We start from the raw sequence: 10000 nt of genomic DNA, 5'->3' as shown, positions 1-10000 counted from the left end.
AGTGAGAGAACAAAGTGAGAGAACAGAGTGAGAGATCAGAGTGAGAGATCAGAGTGAGAGAACAGAGTGAGAGAACAGAGTGAGAGAACAGAGTGAGAGATCAGAGTGAGAGAACAGAGTGAGAGAACAAAGTGAGAGAACAGAGTGAGAGATCAGAGTGAGAGATCAGAGTGAGAGAACAGAGTGAGAGAACAGAGTGAGAGAACAGAGTGAGAGATCAGAGTGAGAGATCAGAGTGAGAGATCGGAGTGAGAGAACAGAATGAGAGATCAGAAAGAGAGATCAGAGTGAGAGATCAGAATGAGAGAACAGAATGAGAGATCAGAAAGAGAGATCAGAGTGAGAGAACAGAATGAGAGATCAGAGTGAGAGAACAGAGTGAGAGAACAGAGTGAGAGATCAGAGTGAGAGAACAGAGTGAGAGATCAGAGTGAGAGAACAGAGTGAGAGAACAGAGTGAGAGAACAGAATGAGAGAACAGAATGAGAGATCAGAATGAGAGATCAGAGTGAGAGAACAGAATGAGAGATCAGAGTGAGAGAACAGAGTGAGAGAACTCTCTCTCTCCTCTCTCTCTCTCTCTCTCTCTCTCTCACTCAAATCAATTCATTTCAATTCAATTCAATTCAAGGGGCTTTATTGGTATGGGAAACATATGATAACATTGCCAAAGCAAGTGAAGTAGATAATATACACAAGTGAAATAAACAATAAAAATTAACAGTAAACATTACACATACAGAAGTTTCAAAACAATAAAGACATTACAAATGTCATATTATATATATATACAGTGTTGTACCGATGTACAAATGGTTAAAGTACAAAAGGGAGACTAAATAAACATAAATATGGGTTGTATTTACAAAGGTGTTTGTTCTTCACTGGTTGACCTTTTCTTGTGGCAACAGGTCACAAATATTGCTGCTGTGATGGCACACTGTGGAATTTCACCCAGTAGATATGGGAGTTTTTCAAAATTGGATTTGTTTTCGAATTCTTTGTGGATCTGTGTAATCTGAGGGTAATATGTGTCTCTAATATGGTAATACATTGGGCAGGAGGTTAGGAAGTGCAGCTCAGTTTCCACCTCATTTTGTGGGCAGTGAGCACATAGCCTGTCTTCTCTTGAGAGCCATGTCTGCCTACGGCGGCCTTTCTCAATAGCAAGGCTATGCTCACTGAGTCTGTACATAGTCAAAGCTTTCCTTAAGTTTGGGTCAGTTACAGTGGTCAGGTATTCTGTCACTGTGTACTCTCTGTTTATGTCCAAATAGCATTCTAGTTTGCTCTGTTTTTTTGTTAATTCTTTCCAATGTGTGAAGTAATTATCTTTTTGTTTTCTCATGATTTGATTGGGTCTGATTGGGTTGCTGTGCTGGAGAAGAGTCCCCTAAGCAGGCTGGCCTGGGGCTCTGTTCACAAGTACAAACAGAGAGAGCCTGTGGGTGTGTTTGTGCTTGTGAACAGAGCCCCAGGACCAGCTTGCTTAGGGGACTCTTCTCCAGGTTCATCTCTCTGTAGGTGATGGCTTTGTTATGGAAGGTTTGGGAATCACTTCCTTTTAGGTGGTTATAGAATTTAACGTCTCTTTTCTGGATTTTGATAATTAGTGGGTATCGGCCAAATTCTGCTCTGCATGATTTATTTGGTCTACGTTGTACACGGAGGATATTTTTGCAGAATTCTCAATTTGGTGTTTGTCCCATTTTGTGAATTCTTGGTTGGTGATCGGACCTCAGACCTCACAACCATAAAGGGCAATGGGTTCTATAACTGATTCAAGTATTTTTTTTGCCAGATCCTAATTGGTATGTTGAAATTTATGTTTCTTTTGATGGCATAGAATGCCCTTCTTGCCTTGTCTCAGATCGTTCACATTTTTTGTGGAAGTTACCTGTGGCGCTGATGTTTAGGCCAAGGTATGTATAGTTTTTTGTGTGCTCTAGGGCAATGGTGTCTAGATGAAATTTGTATTTGTGGTCCTGGCAACTGGACTTTTTTTGGAACACCATTATTTTGGTCTTACTGAGATTTACTGTCAGGGCCCAGCTCTGGCAGAATCTGTGCAGAATATCTAGGTGCTGCTGTAGGTCCTCCATGGTTGGTGACAGAAGCACCAGATCATCGGCAAACAGCAGACATTTGACTTCGGATTCTAGCAGGGGGAGGCCGGGTGCTGCAGACTTTTCTAGTGCCCGCGCCAATTCGTTGATATATATGTTGAAGAGGGTGGGGCTTAAGCTGCATCCCTGTCTCACCCCACGGCCCTGTGGGAAGAAATGTGTGTGTTTTTTTGCCTATTTTAACCACACACTTGTTGTTTGTGTACATGGATTTTATAATGTCGTACGTTTTACCCCAAACACCACTTTCCATTCATTCGTATAGCAGACCCTCATGCCAAATTGAGTCAAATGCCTTTTTTGAAATTAACAAAGCATGAGAAGACTTTGCCTTTGTGTTGTTTATTTGTCAATTAGGGTGTGCAGGATGAATACGTGGTCTGTTTTACAGTAATTTGGTAAAAATTACTGTACTGACATTTGCGGAAATGTACGAGTCTGCTGTTAATCATAATGCAGAGGATTTTCCCAAGGTTACTGTTGACGCATATTCCACGGTAGTTATTGGGGTCAAATTTGTCTCCACTTTTGTGGATTGGGGTGATCACTCTTTGGTTCCAAATATTGGGGAAGATGCCAGAGCTGAGGATGATGTTAAAGCGTTTTAGTATAGCCAATTGGAATTTGTTGTCTGTATATTTGATCATTTCATTAAGGATACCATCAACACCACAGGCCTTTTTGGGTTGGAGGGTTTGTATTTTGTCCTGTAGTTCATTCAAGGTAACTGGAGAATCCAGTGGGTTCTGGTAGTCTTTAATACTTAATAATTCTAAGATTTGTATTTGATCGTGTATATGTTTTTGCTCTTTATTCTTTGTTGTAGAGCCAAAAAGATTGGAGAAGTGGTTTACCCATACATCTCCATTTTGGATAGATAATTCTTCGTGTTGTTGTTTGTTTAGTGTTTTCCAATTTTCCCAGAAGTGGTTAGAGTCTATGGATTCTTCAATTGCATTGAGCTGATTTCTGACATGCTGTTCCTTCTTTTTCCGTAGTGTATTTCTGTATTGTTTTAGTGATTCACCATAGTGAAGGCGTAGACTCAGGTTTTCCGGGTCTCTATGTTTTTGGTTTTCAGGTTTCTCAATTTCTTTCTTAGATTGTTACGTTCTTCATCAAACCATTTGTCATTGTTGTTAATTTTCTTCGGTTTTCTATTTGAGATTTTTAGATTTGATAGGGAAGCGGTCAAAAATACTGTTAAGGTTTTCTACTGCCAAGTTTACACCTTCACTATTACAGTGGAACGTTTTACCCAGGAAATTGTCTAAAAGGGATTGAATTTGTAGTTGCCTAATTGTTTTTTGGTAGGTTTACAAACTATATTTCTTCCATCTGTAGCATTTCTTAATGTTACTCAGTTCCTTTGTCTTTGATGCCTCATGATTGAGTATTGCTCTGTTCAAGTAGACTGTGATTTTGCTGTGGTCTGATAGGGGTGCCAGTGGGCTGACTGTGAACGCTCTGAGAGACTCTGGGTTGAGGTCAGTGATAAAGTAGTCTACAGCACTACTGCCAAGAGATGAGCTATAGGTGTACCTACCATAGGAGTCCCCTCAAAGCCTACCATTGACTATGTACATACCCAGCATGCCACAGAGCTGCAGGAGTTGTGACCCATTTTTGTTGGTTATGTTGTCATAGTTGTGCCTAGGGGGGCATATGGGGGAGGGAAAGCGGTCACCTCCAGGTAGTTGTTTATCCCCCTGTGTGCTGAGGGTGTCAGGTTCTTGTCCGGTTCTGGCATTTAGGTCGCCACAGACTAGTACATGTCCCTGGGCCTGGAAATGATTGATTTCCCCCTCCAGGATGGAGAAGCTGTCTTCATTAAAGTATGGTGATTCTAGTGGGGGGATATAGTTAGCACCAGGAGGACATTTTTCTCTGTTAAGATAATTTCCTTTTGAATTTCTAGCCAAATGTAAAATTTTCCTGTTTTGATTAATTTAATGGAGTGAGTTAGCTCTGCTCTATACGAAATTAGAATGCCCCCTGAGTCCCTTCCCTGTTTCACACCTGGTAGTTTGGTGGATGGGACTGCCAGCTGTCTGTAACCTAGAGGGCAACCAGTGGGTCCGTCTCCTCTATACCAGGTTTCTTGCAGGATGACAATGTCTGTATTACCGATTTCTTTGGTGAAGTCCGGGTTCCTGCTCTTTAGGCCAAAGGCAGATGACCTCAGGCCTTGGATATTCCAGGATCTCTCGTGTATAACAGTAATGATTGGAAGGTGATTATCTCTCAGAACCCCAAGGCCGTTGTTATGTTAATGAGATGAAGACTGAGGGACTGCTACCGTCTACTGCATCCCTGCATCCCAAATGACACCCTATTCCCTGCAAAGTAGTGCACTATATAGGGAATAGGGTGCCATAGGGCTCTGGACTAAAGTAGTGCACTATATAGGGAATAGGGTGCCATAGGGCTCTGGACTAAAGTAGTGCACTATATAGGGAATACATTGTAATTTGGGACAGACAATACATCTAAGGTTGCTGTGTTTACTGAATTACTTTGGAGACAAATTTCCCAATTCAAGGTTTGCATGTATCCCTCTGGTGTCTGAGTTGACATATTTTAAGAAATGCCATTGGTTTGTGGAGAAAACATTTAAGCTCTTTGATAGGCTGATGAGGAATTTGTAACAGGAAATAGTCACTGCCACCTGGTGTGGTTAGCATAGGGCTAACATGTGCCATGTTATCGGATGGGACCAGCTACAACGTAGCGTTCTCTCACGTGACACCATATCAATGATTTTAATTGTCTGATGTTTAAACTTAATCTTTATCAGCTTTAATATAGCAGATAAATCGTGGCTTCTATCAATGTAACTATTCTGCATCATTTCCATTCACCCATATATATATTTTTTGGGGTAAATATATGTATTATTTAAAATGGATATTTTTTTAATATATTTTCTTTATTATTTACATATTTACATATGGAATCATGTGGTAAGCAAAAAAAGTGTTCAACAAATCAAATATATTATATTTGAGATTCTTAAAAGTCGCCACCCTTTTGCCTTGATGACAGCTTTGAACACTCTTGGCATTCTACCACACCTGATTCTACTATTCAAGTTGTTGATGAACAGCTGAGGTCTTGATGTACAGCTGAGAACCGGATGAACAGCAGAGGTCTTGATGAACAGCTGAGGTCTTGATGAACAGCTGAGAACCGGATGAACAGCAGAGGTCTTGATGAACAGCTGAGGTCTTGATGAACAGCTGAGGTCTTGATGAACAGCTGAGGTCTTGATGAACAGCTGAGGTCCTGATGAACAGCTGAGAACTGGATGAACAGTTGAGGTCTTGATGAACAGCGGAGGTCTTGATGAACAGCTGAGGTCTTGATGAACAGCTGAGGTCCTGATGAACAGCTGAGAACCGGATGAACAGCTGAGGTCTTGATGAACAGTTGATATCTTGATGAACAGCTGAGGTCTTGATGAACAGCCGAGGTCTTGATGAACAGTTGAGATCTTGATGAACAGCTGAGGTCTTGATGAACTGCTGAGGTCTTGATGAACAGCTGAGGTCTAGATGAACAGCTGAGGTCCTGATGAACAGCTGAGAACCGGATGAACAGCTGAGGTCTTGATGAACAGTTGAGATCTTGATGAACAGCTGAGGTCTTGATGAACAGCTGAGGTCTTGATGAACAGTTGAGATCTTGATGAACAGCGGAGGTCTTGATGAACAGCTGAGATCTGGATGAACAGCTGAGGTCTTGATGAACAGCTGAGGTCTTGATGAACAGCTGAGGCCTTGATGAACAGCTGAGGCCTTGATGAACAGCTGAGGTCTTGATGAACAGCTGAGTAAGCACGGGGCTTCAACAAAACAATCGCACATAACCCTGTGGCTCGTCAATAGCCATTTGGTTATCTCCTGATACAAACACTGTGACAATTGACAAACTGATGAACACACAAAGTCATAAGACAAGCACAAAACACTTTTTTAGAAAGATACAGTATTTGCAAATCAGACTATGGACAGGTGCTCTGAGTCCTTTAGTTACAAATGTCATTGGTAATGCTGGACAGCGCTGTCCAACTTCAGTAAAAGAGCACACATTCCCACATATTCCCACCAGCTCGATTCAGTCTTACGTAGCAACATTTGAATTACAAAATTAATAAATTATACGTTAGAAAAAACTAGACAGAACTAGAAAATGGTTTATCTTAAAAAGCTGAGGTGAAAGTTGATAAACTTGTAACCCCACTTGAGAAAATGGCCTTTGAATGGAGAGCTCTTCTTCTTTGTCTATACCCATTCAGCATCCTAGCATCCACACCCTCCTAAGCCTGAGCCCCACCCATTCAGCATTGTTTACACCCTCCTAAGCCTGAGCCCCACCCATCTCTTTAAGGATTCACATGTGAGGTCATGTGCTCAACAGAGTGTAGTGTAGTGTAGTGTAGTGTAGTAGTGTAGTGTAGTGTAGTGTAGTGTAGTGTAGTAGTGTAGTGTAGTGTAGTGTAGTAGTGTAGTGTAGTGTAGTGTAGTGTAGTGTAGTGTAGTGTAGTAGTGTAGTGTAGTGTAGTGTAGTGTAGTGTAGTGTAGTGTAGTGTAGTGTAGTGTAGTGTAGTAGTGTAGTGTAGTGTAGTGTAGTAGTGTAGTGTAGTAGTGTAGTGTAGTGTAGTGTAGTGTAGTGTAGTGTAGTGTAGTAGTGTAGTGTAGTAGTGTAGTGTAGTGTAGTGGTGTAGTGTAGTGTAGTGTAGTGTAGTGTAGTAGTGTAGTGTAGTGTAGTGTAGTAGTGTAGTGTAGTAGTGTAGTAGTGCAGTGTAGTGTAGTGTAGTGTAGTGTAGTGTAGTAGTGTAGTGTAGTGTAGTGTAGTGTAGTAGTGTAGTGTAGTGTAGTGTAGTGTAGTGTAGTAGTGTAGTGTAGTGTAGTGTAGTAGTGTAGTAGTGTAGTGTAGTGTAGTGTAGTGTAGTGTAGTAGTGTAGTGTAGTGTAGTGTAGTGTAGTAGTGTAGTGTAGTGTAGTGTAGTGTAGTGTAGTGTAGTAGTGTAGTGTAGTGTAGTGTAGTAGTGTAGTGTAGTGTAGTAGTGTAGTGTAGTGTAGTAGTGTAGTGTAGTGTAGTAGTGTAGTGTAGTGTAGTAGTGTAGTGTAGTGTAGTAGTGTAGTGTAGTGTAGTAGTGTAGTGTAGTAGTGTAGTGTAGTAGTGTAGTGTAGTGTAGTGTAGTAGTGTAGTGTAGTGTAGTGTAGTGTAGTAGTGTAGTGTAGTGTAGTGTAGTAGTGTAGTGTAGTGTAGTGTAGTGTAGTGTAGTAGTGTAGTGTAGTGTAGTGTAGTAGTGTAGTAAACAACCAAATATTTCGAGACTAAAGTCTGGTTTAAACTACGTCAATCGACATGTCAGTAGAAAGTCGTCGCAGTGACATCATGAACATTCTATTGTCGTCCGACATCAAACTTGTCGTTGTCGTCATGACAAAAGCATAAACACAAAAACGACATCACAAAAATGACAACAGCAAATGGCACATCTCATGTATTTTAACACCAATAATCCCATCCGTTTAAAACATGTATTTAGCATGTGTAGGTGTAGGTATGTACGGCAGGACCAAATCAGAGACATAGGTAGGAGCAAGCCCATGTAATGCTTTGTAGGTTAGCAGTAAAACCTTGAAATCAGCCCTTGCCTTGACAGGAAGCCAGTGTAGGGAGGCTAGCACTGGAGTAATATGATCAAATGTTTTGGTTCTAGTCAGGATTCTAGCAGCCGTATTTAGCACTAACTGAAGTTTATTTAGTGCTTTATCCGGGTAGCCGGAAAGTAGAGCATTGAAGTAGTCTAACCTAGAAGTGACAAAAGCATGGATGAATTTTTCTGCATCATTTTTGAACAGAAAGTTTCTGATTTTTGCAATGTTACGTAGATGGAAAAAAGCTGTCCTTGAAACAGTCTTGATATGTTCGTCAAAAGAGAGATCAAATCAAATCAAATTTATTTATATAGCCCTTCGTACATCAGCTGATATCTCAAAGTGCTGTACAGAAACCCAGCCTAAAACCCCAAACAGCAAGCAATGCAGGTGTAGAAGCACGGTGGCTAGGAAAAACTCCCTAGAAAGGCCAAAACCTAGGAAGAAACCTAGAGAGGAACCAGGCTATGTGGGGTGGCCAGTCCTCTTCTGGCTGTGCTGGGTGGAGATTATGACAGAACATGGTCAAGATGTTCAAATGTTCATAAATTACCAGCATGGTCGAATAATAATAAGGCAGAACAGTTGAAACTGGGTTGAATCAGGGTCCAGAGTAATGCCGAGGTCCTTCACAGTTTTATTTGAGACCACTGCATCTCAGGGCATTTCATTGCTAGAGTTGTCACTACAGACCCTGGTTCGATTCCAGGCTGTATCACAACCGGCTGTGATTGGGAGTCCTATATGGGGTGGGGCACAATTGGGCCAGCATCATCCGGGTTAGGGTTCGGCTAGGGGGTAGAACTTCATTGTAAATAATATTTTTTCCTTTACTGACTTGCCTCGTTTAAATAAAGGTTACATTTAGTTTAAATAAAGGTTAATAAAGGTTAAATTAAGTTTAAATAAAGGTTAACCTTTCTGATCTCCCCATCCCGGATCCGGGATCGTGAATACAGACTCAAGCTCATTACCATAACGCAACGTTAACTATTCATGAAAATCGCAAATGAAATGAAATAAATATGCTAGCTCTCAAGCTTAGCCTTTTGTTAACAACACTGTCATCTCAGATTTTCAAAATATGCTTCTCAACCATTGCAAAACAAGCATTTGTGTAACAGTATTGATGGCTAACGTAGCATTTAGCATTAGCATTCAGCTGGCAACATTTACACAAAAAAACAGAAAAGCATTCAAATAAAATCATTTACCTTTGAAGAACTTCAGATGTTTTCAATGAGGAGACTCTCAGATAGCAAATGTTCCGTTTTTCCTGAAAGATTATTTGTTTAGGACAAATCGCTCCGTTTTCTGCGTCACGTTTAGCTATGAAAAAACCCCTGTATCCAGGATTGTGTAAATCTATCAGCAAGCTCATTAGCATAACACAACGTTAACTATTTATGAAAATCGCAAATGAAATGAAATAAATATGCCATCTCTCAAGCTTAGCCTTTTGTAAACAACACTGTCATCTCAGATTTTCAAAATATGCTTCTCAACCATAGGAAAACAATAATTTGTGTAAAAGTAGCTAGCTAGCGTTAGCATTTCGCTTTAGCATTTAGCGTTAGCATTAGCGTTAGCATCCAGCACGCAACATTAACAAAAACATAAAAGCCTTCAAATAAAATCATTTACCTTTGAAGAACTTCTGATGTTTTCAATGAGGATACTCTCAGTTAGATAGCAGATGCTCAGTTTTTCCAAAAAGATTCCTTGTGTATTAGAAATAGCTCCGTTTTATACATCACATTTGGCTACCAAAAAAAATCCGAAAATTCAGTCCTCAAAACACGAACTTTTTTCCAAATTAACTCCATAATATCGACTGAAAACATGGCAAACGTTGTTTAGAATCAATCATCAAGGTGTTTTTCACATATCTCTTCATTGATACATCGTTCTTGGACACATGCTTTCTCCCCTGAATCAAATGGTAAAGTAGAAGCAGCTGGCAATTGCGCACCGAATTCGACGCAGGACACCAGGCGGACACTTGGAAAATGTAGTCTCTTATGGTCAATCTTCCAATGATATGCCTACAAATACGTCACAATGCTGCTAAGACCTTGGGCGAACGACAGAAAGTGTAGGCTCATTCGTTGCGCAATCACAGCCATATAAGGAGAGAATGGAAAACAGAGCTTCAGAAATTCTGCTAATTCCTGGGTGATGCATCATCTTGGTTTCGCCTGTAGAA

General features: G+C 40.6%; 1 protein-coding gene across 1 annotated transcript in view; it reads left to right on the top strand.

The window, feature by feature from the left end:
- The window catches only part of tiam1a (TIAM Rac1 associated GEF 1a), a 136718-nt gene that overhangs the window by 7367 nt on the left and 119351 nt on the right, over positions 1–10000 (top strand).

Source organism: Oncorhynchus mykiss, chromosome 29 (assembly GCF_057628025.1).
Source record: "Oncorhynchus mykiss isolate SJ-2025 chromosome 29, ASM5762802v1, whole genome shotgun sequence".
Lineage (NCBI taxonomy): Eukaryota > Metazoa > Chordata > Actinopteri > Salmoniformes > Salmonidae > Oncorhynchus > Oncorhynchus mykiss.
This window is presented reverse-complemented; position numbering and strand designations above follow the sequence as displayed.